The sequence below is a fragment of the Pteropus medius genome, unplaced genomic scaffold (genome assembly GCF_902729225.1).
Source record: "Pteropus medius unplaced genomic scaffold, Ma_sr-lr_union100, whole genome shotgun sequence".
NCBI lineage: Eukaryota > Metazoa > Chordata > Mammalia > Chiroptera > Pteropodidae > Pteropus > Pteropus medius.
The window spans coordinates 637,206-654,809 of NW_024356333.1; the positions used below are offsets into that span (position 1 = coordinate 637,206).

At 47.1% G+C, this 17,604-nt stretch overlaps 1 protein-coding gene, 1 non-coding gene and 1 pseudogene across 11 annotated transcripts in view; 2 read left to right on the plus strand and 1 right to left on the minus strand.

The window, feature by feature from the left end:
* XRCC2 (X-ray repair cross complementing 2) overlaps positions 1–17,604 on the plus strand; it is a 128,855-nt gene that overhangs the window by 100,453 nt on the left and 10,798 nt on the right. For 9 of the 10 annotated variants that reach the window (XR_005652462.1, XR_005652469.1, XR_005652466.1 and 6 more), the window contains 2 exons: positions 8,004–8,120; positions 15,086–15,174. The gene's annotated coding sequence lies outside the window, so the exon portion shown is untranslated. Of the gene's footprint in view, positions 1–8,003; positions 8,121–15,085; positions 15,175–16,896; positions 17,601–17,604 lie in introns of those variants that run through there. The other variant, XR_005652463.1, reaches the window with a different exon arrangement.
* On the plus strand, positions 2,125–2,243 carry LOC120601551 (5S ribosomal RNA). Its single transcript, XR_005652479.1, has one exon. It is a non-coding gene; the product is annotated as a 5S ribosomal RNA (ribosomal RNA).
* LOC120601586 (uncharacterized) lies at positions 9,065–9,182 on the minus strand (annotated as a pseudogene).

Below are 17,604 nucleotides of genomic sequence, written 5' to 3' on the forward strand. Positions count from 1 at the left end.
TGGATAAGTGGTTCTCCACCTCCACTGACTATTTGAACCATGCCGGGGGTGGCGGGGGCGGGGGAGAGCTTTACAAAGGCTGTTGGCTAGATCTCACCTCCGCAGATTCCCGAATAGTTGATCTGGGGTGAGGTCCATTCTAGGGTGAGGCCTGTGCATTTTTTGATAAGATTTCTCCACCCCCGCTCCCAGGCCATTCCAGAGTACACCTGAGTTGAGACCAACCTACCGAGAGCCTAGATGACCAGAACTGTCCAGTCGTGAACAGGAATAGAGAACATAGGCGATGTTAGTTTGGGAGGAAATAGGACCCAGTGGGTCCTGGTGTTGGTGGCACTTCCAGGTGAAGGGCCCAGTAAATATCAGAAGCGAAGTCTAGGCCTTGTTGAGGAGGTTAAATTAGAAACGCAGTTTTCAGAATTTTCGGTGTAGAGGTGATCATTGGAAATGGCTGTTCTGAGTGTTGTGTGAAAGTAGGTTGGGAATTTGGCAAGCAGTCAGTCAAAAATTATTCCAGGGGACAGAGAGAGAGATGAATACGGGCCAGTGCTAGAACCTCAGGGATGCTGACAGGTAGAGACTCAAGGAACGGGCCATTTTAACTGAACTCCCTCCCTCCCTTCTATCCTCCCTTCGTTTACTGCCCTCTCCTTTTGAGGATATGTATTTGTATGTTAGGAGAAGTAGAAAGTGGTGAGTTTTACACTTAAATAATTAAATGCCCAACCTGGACCACTTTCGGTTCTGTCTGGGTTTGCTTTCCCTTTATATTACATCATCCCTTCGAAAAAGTCCTATTTGCTATAGGTGCGGGGTTCACCGTGGAGATCGCCAGGTACCCTGGCCAGGAAGGGCTATGAATCAAGTGGAACTAATTAGCCTCTCAGAAGGAGAGTAAGAGGAAGTCTGGCAAGTTCTTGGGCTTGACCATGGAGATAAGAATTCACTTCTGTGTGAGAAAACATTGGCCTGCAAGTTCTAACCCTCACGGAACCCGGTCCAGTCCCCTTCTCTGCCAAATCCCCGATTACTGGGTTGGAGGGCGTGGCCAGGCAGGCATCATAGTCTGCCATCATTCTCTTTACAAAGTGATTTCTTTGTGGCTTTTATCAGTTTTCTGGTAGTGGAGTTTCTGAGGGGCATGTGTGATCCTTGACCAAGGAGAAGGACATCTCCTTGCCGCCTGTCCACCCTCCAGCGGGGTGAAGAGCACCTTTTGGCACTTTGGGGTTGTAAGAGCCAACTCCGCCTCTGTAGAGATTGTGAGTGGAGCCGGTCACAGCCGAAAAAGACAAGAGTGTCAGTTTTGTCCAGGGCTGACGTGGATGCAGCCACGAAAAGCACCACGTAGGACGAGTGTCTGATCCACCTGTCGTCCAAAGGGACATTTGTGCTCTTTCTCTGGGACCCAGATAAAAAGGCTCCGATCTCAGTAGTGGCTCATACTGACAGACTTTTATTCCATGCGGATTCAATGTTATAAGATTTAAAACACTGTTGTCTTGTTTAAAGCATCCCCACTCCCACCCTAGCCTTGAGAAAAATTGAAGTGTGAAAAGCACTAAGCGATTAGCCTAAGGTCACACAACCGGCTTCAGTGAAATCCAGATTGGACAACAAATGTCCTGGATCCAAGCTCAGGACCCTTTTCGTAAGGAACAGTGAACTGCCACACGCTGCTGGCCCACCTCTGTCATCTTGTAACAGGCGGGACCTCTGACCAGTCTCTGAGCAGCTTCTCTTTTCTACCTAGTCTGAGTCTGTTCTGAATGGGATAGAGAACCGATTCAAGATGCCCTTGACTTACTGAATTAATAGGATAACTACCTGGTCTACGTTACAAATATTTCCCGTTGTCTTCACTCAATAAATATCCTTCATTGTGACTGGAAACCTAAAAAAGTCCCCAGGCCCATAACCGGCCCAGCTGTAGGGAGAGAACACTTACCTGTTCTGCCCGCCGTGGGCCAGGCTTCCGCTCCGCAGCAGGGACACGACCGAGGGCAAGGGGAGCGGGTGTCCCTGCTTCACGAATCCTTCGTTCTAGTGTGGGTGACGATCAACAGTAAGTGAATAAGCAGAATAAATACAGACTGGGATGAGCTCATTTTAAAAAGTGCTCTGGTCTCCGGCCACGCCACCCTGAACGTGCCCGATCCCGTCTGATCTCGGAAGCTAAGCAGGGTCAGGCCTGGTTAGTACTTGGATGGGAGACCACCTAGGAAGACCAGGTGCTGTAGGCGTAAAAAAAATAAATAAATAAGGGATTGTAAGCTGACAAGCTCCTTGCAATCTGTGAGGTCAGCCAAGGGTTGCCTCTCCTAAAAATAACTAACTAAATAAACAGATAGATAGATAGATAGATAGATAGATAGATAGATAGATAGATAGATAGATAGATAAAATAATAAAATAAAAAGTGCTCTGACAGAGAAAGGGACGGGGCTCATTAGCCAGGGTGGGTTGGGTGCCATTTCTTTAGAAAAGAGGTAATGAGGAGGTAATTCAGGGTAAGACCAGAGGGTGAAGCAGAGACAGGCGTTTAGACAGGTCACTTGTGGCAGCCAGCTGGGGCCACCACGCCACAGACCCTGTGGCTTCAGCGAGATATTTATTTCTCACAGTATGGAGTCTAGGAAGGCCGTTAGGTTTCACATGACAACTCACCTCCTGGCTTTCAGAAGGCTGTATTCTTGCCGAGTCCTCATGTGGCAGGGACAGAGTGAGCTCTCTGGCGTCTCTTCTTGTAAGGACACTAATCCTATAGGACCAGGGCTCTACCCCATGCCCTCACTTAACCTCGTTACCTACCTCCCAAAGGCCCGTCTCCAGATTCAGCCTCATTGGAGGTTTGGGCTTCAACACATGACTTTGGAAGGGACATATTCAGCCCCCAGGAGCATGTAGCTTTCTGTGCCTCAGGGCGTCCCCGAACTCTGATTCCCATGAAGCCCAGATGAAGAGAATTTCAGTAGAAGAGAAAGTCAGAGTTGGCTCAGTGTTCTTTGTTTATGCTGATTGGTTTCCTCTGAGTTTATACTAACCAATATGGATGCTGAGTACTTTGCTTCTTTTTTTTCTAAGGTTTGCTTTAGTCCAACTAAGCAATTTAATATTGAAACAAGGAAGAGACTGTTGCTTGCGCACTCAGGTTTTTCCCTACGGAGGGAAAATATGGTGATATTATTCGTTCATTATATTATTTGTCACTTTTTCAGAAAGGGACTGGGGCCTACTACGAAAGGAAATGGAGAATCCTTTGGCTGAAATTCAAAATTCTCTTACTGCAGAAAAAGCCTAGGCGGCTTGGAATTTGTTTTGTGTGGTTGTTCGTTATCGCTACGCTTGTCTTCATTTTTTTATTTCACCTTCCTAAGACTCTACCTCATCCTTTAATAGAATGAATACAGGAAATGTCTTAGGATGCATAGTGTCAGTTTGCAGTCAGGCATGCAGACATTAAAAGCAATTGTTGGCTGGTGGTATCAATTTATTTTCAAGTAGGTCCCCTAGGTAGGCATGATATAATTTAAATCTCATAAGAAAAAAATATATATAATAAAAAACCTCAGTAGAATATATAACAGATCCGCTATGATCTTACCTTCCTCACTTCTAATAATCAGTGGAAAGTCCTATCGAGAGGTAGACCTTAAAATAGTTTTCTTCAATCCTATAAAATTTAAATAGAGAAAAGTGGCCAAAAGTTTCTAAAAACACAGCTAACCCAAACCATTCCTTCTTTCCTCTTTCTAGTCACACCCCTTCTTACCCTGCTAAGCTAATATCCACCTTTCTGATTCAAGGGCAATCACCAAATAAGTATTGCCGCACTCAGAGAGTCGCCTTCTCCAGGCAGCCCCTCACTTTCTGTCATGGGCTACATTGCGTCACCCCAAAGTTCATGTCAAAGTCCTAAACTCTAGTACTTCAGAGCGTGACTGTATTTGAAGGTAGGGTTTTTAAAAAGGAATCGAGTTAAAATGAGGTCATATGGTTGGGTCTTAATCCAATAACACTAGTGTCCTTATAAGATTAGGACACAGAAACACACAGAGGAAAGACCTCGGGAGGACACGTCAAGAAGGCAGCCATCCACAAGTCCAGGAGGACGACCTCAGGCAAAACAAACCCAGCAGAGACCTTGATCTAAGACTTCTGGCCCCAGAATTGTGAGAAAATAAATTTCTGCTCTTTTAAGCCACCCCACGTTGGGTACTTTGTTCCGGCAGCCTGAGTAGACTAACACACCTTTTATTAGAGGCTCGAGATCATGTACTTATTCTCGCTCAAAGGACGTGGGGGACCGACAGGCTTTAAGAGCTGCAGTAGGGGGAAATATTATACGCCACCCCTCTCTGCTGAAAGCTGACGTCACAGATATGAGACCAGCTCGGCAAGTGCCTTTCTAGCTCTGGGAGTAGGGCCTGCTCAGCCATCTGTCCTCTCTTGCCCGGTCCCCTTTAGGTCATTGGAAAACATTTTTGAAATCCGGAAATGGCAACTTCTGTAGCTGTTAGTTTCTTTCGTGGAACTAATTCTCTAATATATCCTCAGCTTGATTTTTAGCCACCCCCCCCCAACCCGTCCTTATTTTATCTTTTTTGATTATATAAATACTTTATGACCGCTAGAAAATTTTTGGAAATTCAGAACAACTATTATTTTGTTATATTCTAGCCTTTTAAGCAGTACATTTTTCTAACACTCCCATCAATTAAAAAATCAGAATCAAAAATAATCAGAAACAATATTTTAACTTCTCAATATGTTTTTATATTTATTTTTTTTATTTTTCTTCATGTAATATGGTATTGGGCCATCTTACTTAAACTTTTATAAACATTCTATTACATAAAGGTACACGTTTTATTTAAACTTTCCTAGTTTATTTAAAGTAAATCTTGTTTCAATATTAAATAAATGTATCAAAGACCACGTCTGTTTAAAATGTATCTGGACTCTACCTGAACATAACTTTGCACAGTTGGTCTGCTTCACACTCCCAAAGGTCATCACACCCATACTCCACCTGAATACACACTTGGAACCTTTTCTAGTGTGGTGGTTTCTCATTGGGCTTGTTGTTGATTTTGATGCTGATCTTGACCGGGGAGGAGAGCGTGAGCAGTGGCTCTGTCTGTCTCCATGTCTCTGTCCTCAGTGCTGTCTGTCTTATTTCTCTCTCTCATCTCTTTTTCTTCCTTCCACATTTGTTGCCTCAGTCTTGGCTGATTCTCTCCCTTCTCTGTCCTAGTTGGGGCATATTTCTTGCTGAGGTGAGAAGTCTGATGCCAATAGGAAAAGACACACTGACCATGACAGGATGAGGCCCAAGAGAGGACAAGCTTAGGGTATAGTCGGGGGAAGGCAAGAGAGACAGAATATCTGGGTGCTTTTAGGACAAATAATGGCCAAAGGTTAGTGCTACCTGAGGTACAGCAAATTACAGCACTCACCTCATGCCGGGGTTTTAGAGGGTTCAAGGCAGCTGCAAGAAGAAAAGGTGAGACAGCAAATAGGAAACTAAAATAGAATAATGTGACAGTTCAGATAAAGCACTTGAAACAATGTCCAGCACATAATTGTTGCTCAATGTCAAGATATCACCATCATCGTCGTCATCATCACCATCACCACCACCACCACCACCACCATCATCATCATCATCATCATCATCATCATCATCTTTGTTATTCTGTTGCCTTTTGGGGAATCCCTTCTTTCTGTACAGTCTTTCACAGTTGCTACTATTCCTAGGTTGTATTAGCCCAGGCTTCCAGTGATACTCATTTGAATCAAGGCGATGACTTTCTAAGTGGAAAATATAGCACAAAAACATTATTTCCATTTCATATTCAAATTTTCGCATTGCTACAACCTGACCATTCCCTGTGCGAGAACGGCCTGAGAAACGATGGGGTCTGTGTAGTCACCATACAGCGTTGCGATAACTTTCCATTTCTGAGCTCATCATATTTATTTGGAATAAAAACCTAAGATTGTTTCTTCTTCCTAAGTCTAACCTCTCTGTGATGAAGTCTTTCACAATTTTACATAACCTAGAGCAGGTATTCCAAACACAGGTTCATCCCGTGGCTAGATGGCTAAAATAAATGATCACGTTAAGGCCAGTATAAACAGTGCACACCTGTCTGAAGGGGGCGGCAGCTGGTCATCTACAGCAGCCGCATCTGTCTGATTTTCAACAGAAGCAATTCTGTATTTTTTTTCTGAAGTCTCCCATTTTTAAAATCTTGGAAACTAATTTGCAAATGTCTAAATATTGCGAAAGGCGAACAAAACACTTCTGTAAACCACTGGTTTGCAACCTCTGACTCGAGGTGCACTTATTTCGCATTCACAGAATCTTTTACCCCTTTTGGTCTTCGCTGAATTTCTAATGACAGAGCCCAGGCTGAGCTGCCATGAAGATGTCTTTACCGTGGGTAAAGTCCCCCTCTCTCCTCCCCCCAAAAGTGAAGAAGTTGCCTCCTCTTCCTTCCAGTCTCTTCCTACCACCCGAGAAATGAAACTATGCCAAGAAATTTTGGTAGGGAATTGTACAAATCCTCCTTAGGAAGGAATTATACATGAAGTGTTCAAGCAAAAGAGTAACTCCATTTATAAAAGTAATTTCTCATCTATCCCAAAAGAATTTGCTAGCAAGGGATACAACAGAAGAAATAAGGCAGAATGTTTCTGATTTTTGTATTTGAGGGGAGAAATGGAGTTAGCTTTCTTATGAAAACAGCAGTTAAAAAAAAGATGTGACATATATCAAAACACTCATTTTAAGAATTGCTATTTTCTACCCTTTGTTAAAGGAGTGAAAATATATCCAAAAGTAGCAAGAGGATTGTTTTAGTATTGTACTTTAAATTTTAAAATCTCTAGTTTTATTTATTAAGGTAATATATTTAGTGGCTGAATTCCAGCATGCAATTTTTGTACACGGATATACAATTCATTCTTATGTTGACTTGCAATTATTGATAGTCTCGTGGTTTATTTGTCGAAGAAAAACACATCTGGTTTTATTGTCTTCTTAGTATTAAGAGGATGACCAAAAAAAAAAAAAACCCCAAAACCAAAAAACAAAAACACCCTTACAGTGGGAATTGATAACAGAACCTTTGGAACAAGAAAAGTATTACTTTTTTTATATCCCCGGTGAGAGCTAAGAGCTTCTAACACTGTTGGGTTGCCTATTGGTTAAAACAAAGGACAGCTGCTCCCTTCGGAAAAGTAGCTGGCAGTAAGGAATTAGCTGTAATAAAACATTCGTACGGTCTTGTGTTCTTTTGTTAGATTTTAATCTTTATTTAAAAGGTTGGACATCTATCCCAATCTTTTATTGATAATACTAATACTATATTATGGGTAATGATTATGGTAGTTCAACTATTATAATACTACTTTTAATGAGTAAGCTCGTGTGTGTTGAATGTAAAGGATATTTTGATTTTTTAAAACTTTATCCAGAGTTTTCTTTCTTGATGGCCATGTTTCTCATAAATTTCTCATAAAAAAATTTACATCTATACATTCCGTACATAGATGACATAGTATATTTTCTTCCCAATCTGTTAAAATGCATTTAAAGGCTGGACTTCAAAATTCTTTTACTGATGAAATACGCATTTGGTAAAGTAATAAAAATGAGCACAATGCTTTGCATCTAAACATGCAAATGTTTGAGCACAATACTTGCATATATTCAAGAAATTTTTTAAATGTTACTTGAATGAAAATGAAATATTTGTCCCATTTCCCTGTAATAGTGCAAAGAAATTTCAATTACTATTGTCAGAAATTTAAATTTAGCTTTAAATTTTTCGCTTTTATAATCTACATTTTACCGGTAAATCTTATACAACTTGGTAATAGAGCAGTTGGTCATTGTTCCAGTGCATATCACCTTGTTCCGGGTGAGGGGGGTAACATAATTTGAATGGCCACGTAGTAAAAACTAAAACATTACATTTACTGTCCACTTTTAGGAAAAGTCCTAACCAGTGTGCACGGAGGAATAACGACGAAGAGTAGTCGACACATGAATAGGTGTTGCTTTAGAGCTTGCGCATCAACACCCATTTTGGAGACCTGGATTCGAGCAGGTACGGAGCAGCGGGCGCGCGGCCTGGGGGGGAAGCAGGAAAGCCGAGGGCAGAGCGCCGCGGGAGCGCGTCGGGCGCACGCGCAACCCGGGCCCGCACTCGTGCCGCCCTCCCGCGAGGCGCTCGCTTCGCCGCCCCGCCTGGAAGCGGCTGCCGTGGGGACAGGTACGGGGAAGACGCGCGCCGGCACGGGCGGGAGGAGCTCGCGCTCGCCCCCGGGCTCCCGCCGCGTGGGGGCGGGCGAGCGGGCGGCGGCCACGGGAATCCCTCCGCCGCCCGGGGTCCTTCCGCGCCAAGTAGTGCGCCGGCGGCGGCTTCCGCAAACGCGGGCCGCGACGCCGCGTCCCCATCCCTCCTGAGGAGCGGCGCGAGGGCGGCCTCGGCTGCGGAGGGCCGCGCCTGGCTGGCGGAGAGAGACCGCGCCAAGCGCCCGAGCGGGCGGCGTGCGACGCCAGGCGCCGGAGGCAGGTGTCCGGGCCGCGCGCCCCGCCCCCACGCCGGCAGGAAGAGGAAGCAGCCTGGCCGGGCCCGCGGGCCGCTCGCCGGGCCTGGCGGGGCGGGGGCGCTCTGGCCCGCGGAGGCGCGTGACCTCGTTCGTCCCAGAGTGGATTTGACAGGTTGTCAGCCCGGCTCCCCGCCCCCACCGTCTTCCGGGTCCCCTGCCCGGGCTCCGGGCCCCGCGGCCACCCGCTCTCCCCGCCTGGGCCTCCCATTGGTCCTCTCGCCTCTGCCGACTCTTCCTCTCATTGGTCTCTCTGCCTGGCACCCCGCCTCGGCCTCCCATTGGCCCTCTCGCCTCCGCCTCGGCCTCCCATTGGCCCGGCTCCTTGCCCCTCACAGTTCCTCTCGGGACCGCCTGGGGCTGCCCTCTCCGAGGGCTGGTGATTCCTGCGGGCTCTGCAGCCGCTTGTCTTGGTTTTGCTCCCCACTCCTTTTTTTTTTTTACGCCACAGCACCAGGTCTTCCTAGGTGGTCTCCCATCCAAGGACTGACCGGCCCGACCCTGCTTAGCTTCCGAGATCAGACGGGATCAGGCGTGTTCAGCGTGGCGTGGCCATAGACTTGGTTTTGCTCATGTCGCTCGCCTCGTCTCTGCTCCCAGTGCTTACTGTCTTCCCTCTGTCCCTTTTCATGCTCTGCTTCCGCCGCTCGGGAGCCAGAGCCCCCGAGCCTGGCTGCACCCCGCCTCCCCTGCTCTACCTGAGCCTGAGGCTGGGTATCCACCGCTGCCCACACGCTTGTCTCCTGCTTCTTTCCTCTTTGCGCCACTTCGTAACTTCCTTTCTTCCCTGAAATAAGAGGCAGCGAATGCCTTCTCCAGGTCTGCTCCCGGTGTCTAGTCTGCAAGGTCCTTGGCCCTTCACCCTTTCTCGGCCCCTCTCCTGAGTTCCCTGCCTCCCTTCGTGGCCTTCCTGGCCTGCTTCCTTGAATTCGGCCAAGGGGAATGGACCTCCCAGCATAACCAGAGAGGCAGCAGGCATAAACATGATAAATACCCAGTTAAGATGGTTATTGCTTTGGGTTTTTGAAATGAAAAATGAACTGGGGTGCCCACATCGACCCGGACCTAGGATCAAGATTGAGTTCTTAAAGGACCAAGTGAGACTGCAATGACGAAGTTGATTATCCCAGCAATAGAATCATTTTTTCCTGGGGAAATTACTCATATCAATGGTTTAGGCAGTATTGTTCTTCTAACAAGTTAAACTGTGGTTTTAAATTTGTGCTAGTTTTGTAAATGCTTTTCGGTAAGGCGGAGGTTTGGAGCCAATCCCCACGCAAGTGTTTGGGCTTCAAAAAAAGAAAAGAAAACTCTAGGTTATTCACATGAGGAAACTCAGGCTTTTTCAAAGTCATTAAAGGGGGCGATCTCAAACTTAAACCTCTCCTGAAGAGGTACCTTGGCAGGAGAGTCCTTCCCCGCTCCCTACCGGGATGCGGAAGAGCAGACGCATAGGCATGTTCCCACCTATGGCCGGGTCCTGACAAAGCCCCCACCGCGGCCCCCAAGGCCCTGCCCCCCAGGATTTCCGAGGCCTCTCTGGATACACTGACCGTCTTTCTGCCAAGCAGTTTCTCACAGTGTTTTCGCATTCGCTGTGGCGACCTGTCTGGATCAGCTTTCCTTCAGACTTCTCACATGGCTTAGCTCATATGCCTCCCCTGGGAGGCATTTCTGACCCCCATGTCTAAAGTAGGATCCCTCCCACCGGACCAAGACAGTTATTTTCTGTCATATCACCTTGTTATCTCCTTCAGTCTGAAATCATCTTGTTTATTTACTTGTTATCATCTGTTCCCCTTCTCCCTGCCTGCACCATTAACATGTGAGCTCCTGGACGAGGGGCCTTTTCTGTGTTTCTTCAGAGCTGTATCTCAGATTCAGGAAGCCCTCGCTGAATCCATGAATGGTGCCTTAGCTGTGATCAGACGGACTGACCAAACTGTCCTTCAGGTTTGGTTCTGTCAAGGTCCAATAGACACACCTCTAAGTAAGAGAGTTGGGGAAATAGCTGTTCTCTTTGTAAGTATTTTGTTTCTTGGACTTGTGAGCTTTGTTTCTGGCTCTCCTCTGACCAGGAGAGTGAGGGAAGAAGGCTCGTCGCCCCAGGCCACCCTCTGCCCGCCTCCTTTCCGGCAGTTTCCAGCATGTTGTCACCACCTCGCCCGCACCCTGACCCCAGGTGGACAGATATTTGGCAGGGTGTGGCTCCTTCCTCCAGGGCAGTCACTGATGCGGTGCTTTCTGAAGGTTGGGTGGGGGAAGGGACAGAGTTCCTGTTCGGTGTCACCATCATGCCCAGCCGGGCTGCTGCCATCAGTTCCACCTTGGGCAGTAAAGCAGAGCAGAAGGAAGCCCCTTCTCGTTTCCCCTTCCTCCCTGTCACATTCTCCTGGGGCTTCTGTTCAGCAGCTGGAACAGCCTCATCTTTTCCAGGAGTCTTTGCACGGGCATGCGTCCTCTCTACCTGCTGAGGCCGAGAGAACCCAGATCTGTTGCTGAAAAACTGAAATCTAGTGCTAGCCGACCCTAGCAGGCGGAGGCCGGTAACTGTCTGGGTCTCGATGACCTCATCTGCCTTCGCCTGTGCCGTTTGTTCATGGTTTCAGGGGTATCGACAACTATCCGCCAAAACCAGAACTCTGTGGCTTCCCCTCGGGGCCACAGAGAGGCTGCCGGGAGCAGTAAAGCCAGGGCTTCCTAATTTATGTTCAGTGGGAGTGCCCGTCTGGTCCTGCGTTCCAGGCCAGGATCCTCCTGGTCACCCCGGTTGGACCGTATGGGCCTAGGTGACCACTCCAACAGTGACCGTGACCAGGAGGATGGACCGTGCCAATCAGGTTAAACCAACCAGAGCATCTCCTCGGAGCAAGTGAGGGGTTGGCTCCTGATAAGCGTGTGTGGAACCAGTCTGAGTACTTCCAGACGGGGTGGGGATGGATGCTCAGTGGGTACCCAACAGTGCCCCTTACGTAATTAGCACAGTGCATGGCAAGTGGGGACGGCTAGCAAGGGTTACCATGCCGTTGGCAGCACGGAGAACACGGGGTGGGAGAATTAGCCTGGCACCAAAAGGCATTCATCTCAGGTCCCTCATCTACCACTAAGTACTAGCTTTAGGATTTCAGACAAATCATGGAAATCATGGAAATGCCATTTTAGAGGTGGAGGAGGACTTACAGGTCAGAACACTCAGGCCTCCATAGGACAGACTGGGAAACTGGCACCTGCAGGGGTTGGGCCAGTCTCGGTTCCTTCCTCTGGGAAGCGGGGCTGATGACACTGGCCCTGTCTACACTCCGGGTTGTTATGTGGATCAGAGATAATGGCTCTACTAAGGGCTTGGAAAGTAACTCAAATGCTATTCTTGTGCTAGGCATTTTATTTTATTGTTAATATAGTAATAATGCCTTATTAAGAGAAAGGAAGAGTACATTCAAAGGATAAGTTTACTTGTCTCCTAGAAATGAATAATAACACCTGAGAACGAGCAAAATGAGTGTTTGTGCCCACGCCTGCGCGTGCCCACGCGCTCCTTAAGTGAAGTGGGTGGGGAAGGTGTCGAGTGCAGTTCAGGTGTGGCCCTCCCTCCACCTTTAGGGAGTGGAGGAGGGCGTGGCCGTTGGGGCCTGAGGCAGGGTGTGGTAGTCAGTTATAAAATGAAAGTTATCTTTCCTTGAATGACTTTCAGAAGAGGGAAGTCGGTCTCACAGGAGGGCTGATCTAGCATGAGAGAGACACCCTATTTCAGAGTGATATTATATTCATGGCTTAACCTCCCATGTTCCTTCAGTTCCTCTGATAAACAGCTACCAAGACAGGGGTGTCCTGGGCGAGGTTTAAAGGAGGAGTATCTATGAGAGAAGAGAGAGGACAGAATGAGGAAGCAAACAGATCTGCCCCCGGGGAAGGGAGCTCTGAGGGGCGGAGTGCCTAGAAGGTCTGCAGGTCTGAGGGGGTTGAGGCCAGGCTGACCTGACTGCTGGGGCCCTAATTCCCTGCCCAGGGGCGTGGTGGGGGATTCCAGAGATAGGTGCTTAGTGAGGCACACCCCGCGCAGGGAGATCTGACGGGGCACTTGCACTGTCCCACACCATTCCATGAGGTTTCAGAATGGCCTCATTCATTCATTCGTTCATTCATTCAGCTGATCTGCTGCTACCAGGTGTCACTTGTCAGTTGCTGTCTCTAATAGCGTGAGATCCTTGTCTTTCCCAGCTACCTTCCATCTCATTTCTAACATCTCAAAACGGCAAGTTTGCCTGATAGGGGTTCCTTGCCTGTTGCCCCAGTTGCATTCTGGTATTGGGCAGTACTTAACGCGGGCGAGCCACTTACTAAATGTTCAAATAGAATGAAATTCACTGAACCCCATGATGGTTAGAAGCACAGTTACATTCACTTCCAGGAACCTCCACTGTTTATGCAGAACGAGGGGCAAGTTTTAACTATCAGCACTTCTAGAAGCCTATTATTTGATTAAGTCCAAAATAAGCGTACGAGGGCTCAGGAGATGACAGAAGAGGAAACATTTTATGAAAGTAAAAAGCTGAAGAAATCGGTAGAGAGCGAAACAATGAAAGAAGAGAAATTTAATTTATGAAATGGAAATCCAGATTTGGGGGAGGAAATAGGGAATTATCTTCCTGAAACTGCGAGGAACAGTAAACTTATCCAAGACGGAAAGGAATCAAGTCAAGCAGGTATTTGAAGAAGCCGTAGATGAAATAAAAGGCAAAGATTAATTACTCGTTGTAATGAGAACCCATAGAAACAGATGGAAAAGTAGAAACCACGGGCAAAGAAATTAAGAAATGGGTGAGAAATATATGATGAGGGGTTTGGAATAAACCAGTGAGAAATATAACACAGAGAAAATAAAATGCGGGAGAGTGGAGAAAAGCAATCATACCTAATGAATTTGTAATATCATAGAAAATGAAGTAAAACGTAACAGAAAGGCAAGCAGGAGTATTTTCTCTGAACGTTGCATTAATATTTCTATATTTTAAATCGTCAACAATTTTCTCATTTTCTACTGCATGTGCCTGTCATAGCAGAGGGCAAAATAAAAATTTACACAGAAATAGGAAATCTTAATTTCTGACTGTCGTTTTAGCAGCTCGGGCTCTGCGGATTGTACCTTTGTGGTGTGACACTAAAGTCTGAATAAAGGCTTTACATTTCAATAAAGAGCTCATATAACCCAATAGCAAAAAATCTCAAACAATTCAATTAAAAAATGGGCAGAGGAACGAAACACACTTTTCCAAAGACATACACGTGGCCAACAGGCACATGAAAATGCACCGGCTCGTCACTCCTTACCCAGGAGATGCAAACCAAAACCACAAAGACAGGATCACCTCACCTGGTGGGATGGCTGTTATCGAAAAGACAAGACTTAATGATCGTTAAGAGGATGTGGAGAAAAGGGCCCCCATTGGTGGGATTGTATGTTAGCGCAGCCGCTTACAATGTTTGTGGAAAACAGCACGGGAGCTCCTCAAAAAATGAAAAATGGAACTACCATCTGAGCCAACAATTCCATTTCTGGGCATTAGAAGAAAACTGAATCAGTGTCTCAAAAAGATATCTGCGCCCCACTGTCACTGCAGCGTTATTTACAACGGCAGAGACGTGGAAACAGCCTAAACGCCCATGGGCAAATGAATGGAGAAAGAAGGGGCAGTATATCCACACGACGGAATATCATTCGGCCATAAAAAGAAGGGAATCCTGTCATTCGCAACAACACGAACGAAACTCGAGGACATGATTGCTATGGGAAATAAGTCAGGAACACAAATACTGTATGATCCACTTATATATGGAATCTAAAAGAAAAGGCAAACTCATAGATGCAGAGAGCAGATTCGTGGTTGAGAGGCAGAGGCGGGGGTGGTTCGGGGTGAGGAGAGTGGGTGAAATGGCTGAAAGTTGTAAGTCCTGGGGATGTCATTTATGCCATGGAAACTGTAGTTGACAACAGTATATTGTGTATTTGAAGTTTGCTGGGAGAGTAGACCTTAAAAGTTCTCATCACGAGCAAAAATATTTATAACTGTGCGGTGATGGATGTCATCTAAACTTACTGTGGTGATCATTTCACAATGTATACATATATCAAATCATTATGTTGCACACCTAAAAAAAATACAATGTCATATGTCGATCGTGTCTCTATTTTAAAAAGGTTTTAAATTTCAGTCACCTCTGAGTGTACTTTGAAATGTCTATTTAGTTTCAGGAATTAAGGCATGTATTGCTTCTTCTCAAATTAAAATCCAATGTAAAAAAACATTGCGAGTAGTTTTGGAAACTATTTTTCACTTGAAATAATATTGCAATGGGTTGTTATGCCTTTTGTAAATAAATTCCGTTAATAAAATTGAAATAGGTCTTCGATCAAAATGAAGGTTGGAATGAAATGTGAAGCATGCAATATTTTGCATCTACACAGGGAAGGCTGAGACTGGCTGACAGATCTGGTGTCTTCTGGAAGAAAATGCTGGTCCACAGCTTGGGCGCCTTCCACAAGGGTAAGCTCAGGTAAGCAGCCAGGTGTTCACCCCCCAAGACTTTCCCAGGTAAGCCCAGGAGGCCTCTGCAATGCTGGGGTTCTGGAACCAGCGGCGCAGGTGGCAGAATACACAGGTGTTAAGGTGTTTAAAGAGATTAATGCCGGTGTGGATGTGAAACTCTTTTCATTGTGAGTTCGGTGACGTTGAGAAAGGCCCGTCTTCCCTAAGCTTACTTCACTTTTCTGATGCATTCAGTGACTTAGAAGAAAACGGGATTATGTTGTAAACATGCATAACGAATAAAACTGCATCTCAGATATGTGCCGCATCATTTTGCTAACGAGCATCTAGTCTGTCTGAGATCTGCAGTGACCAGTGTCACGCTCTGGTGGGGATACGAGCTGGACAGTGTCTGAGTTACCTGTTCAGCCTTCACATTCGTAGAGTTTTCAGTCCCTGAACGCAGTGTGCGGGAACCATGTGATGTCTTCTTATAACTAAATGACCTCCATGTTCTTTTCCCAGCTCCCTTTCTGTCTGACGGTAGACTACTTAATCTAGTTTATGCTAAATTAGCGCCTTCTTGGTTTTTCTTGATGAGTTCAGACCTCCACCCAGTCACTTCTCTGACATCCTCCTCAGGGCACAGGGACACCTGGCAGTCTTCCCAGGCCAGGCGCTCAGGCACCACAGGAGATTCCTGTGGCCCTTTCTTCCTCACCTCTCAGGCTCCAGGGTTCCAGACAGGAAGCAGAGAGCCTCCTCGGTTCACCCCCGCACCACCCCCCCCGACTTTTCCCGGAGAGTCATTATCTTTCCCTTAGAACCCACTGGGTGGTGAGCAGGACCCCCTCACAGACCCTGTCTCACTCTCGCCTTTCCTTCCTCCCCTCTCTCCCATGAGGAAGGGGGCTCTTTAACGTGGGTTGGGGGGCTGAGGGTGGAAGAGGAGTTAGTACAGTTACCCGTGGAGTCGCAGAGAGTCCAGGGTCTCCGCGTCTCCTGCTGGTCTTGGCATTTCAGCACTCCAGGGCCAGCTCGCCCTGGGGTAGGTAGCAGAGCAAGGTAACTAACAGTACATGGGGAATTTTCAACAAATGACGGTGGGAAGTGGCCCATCAGTTAATACTCAGTGCCACGCCCCTCACATTCATGGCGAAGCCTCATCCACAGTCCTCACTGCTCCAGAAAAGCTCAAGCAGAAACGAGTGGCTGGGGCACCAACACGTGCATCTTAGGTCTGTCCAGCTGACTGGGTGCGAGCAGGGCTTAAAGCTACTGTTGCTTATTTGCAAATGAAATCGTTGGCTCCCTGAGCCTTGGTGGTCTCTCTTCCTCCCGTTCAGATGTCCTCTTATTGCAATTTCTCTTGAATCTTAGCTTTCAGCATCCAGTGGTCTGTGTACTAACAGGGCCTCAGACGTGTAGGCCTGGGAAGTCAACCCGCCATAAGGGGTTCCCCTCAGAAAGGGATCTTGGGAAGAGGTCCATCAGGAAAAGACTGGAACAAACCACGGACAGCTCTTCAGTCGTCCTTTCCCTTGGAATCAGTGACTTCTTTTCCTTCAGCAGGTCCCAGCCCTGGGGCCTTGCTCTCCAGTGCCCAAATGGATGGAACAGTTCTCAAGACTCGGCCCTGGCCCCCACCCCCACGCCAGGCACCCACCTCCTTCAGGCCCCAGGACTCAGACGTTCTCGTGTTCCTTCTCTGTGTTCCCCAGATCTTGTTTCTTTGCTCTCTGCTTGGCAGATCAACTCAGACCAGCAAAACAATGTCGCCGAGCTGGAAGGGGTTTGGGATGGAAGAACAGACGAGTCCCTGAGCCGCAAGTTTCATACAGAATGGGCTGGGGGAATTGTGTCTGAAAGCCAGCTGCTTCTGGAGTTGAAGAGAGGCACATCTTGAAGGGAAATATGTGGCCAGCTCCGTGGCCTTGGCAGATCGAGACCCTGCGAACTAGGAGACGTTGATCCTGTAACCTCGGAAGCAGGATCTGGACCCAGTAAAATCGGGGCCAAATTCTGTTCAAGTTCTCTATCATCAGTAGGAGAAAAGCAGCAACTTGATACCTGAGTCATGCATTTTGACACTTAAACAGAATGCTTAAAGCTATCAAAGACAATAGTTGATTTTTAAGCATAATCGAGATAGAATTAATTGGAATTGCTTAGATCGGTGATTCTCAAACTTTAATACGCACCCCAATCTCCTGAGGACCTTGTTACAGTGCAATTATGACACAGTGGATATGGGCAGGGCGGGGGGAGGGACCGAGATTCTCCTTCGAACACGTTGCTGCAGGACACGGATGCACGTAGTTCACGGGTCACTCAGCAGCCAGCTTGGACGGCAGGCTGTAGCAAAGGAGATGGATGCCCTCGACTGGCGCTCGAAGGGGCTCAGAACCCAGCCGCTTTCGGCTTATGGTGAGTTCTCCCTCTGGTCCTTTCTTTCCTC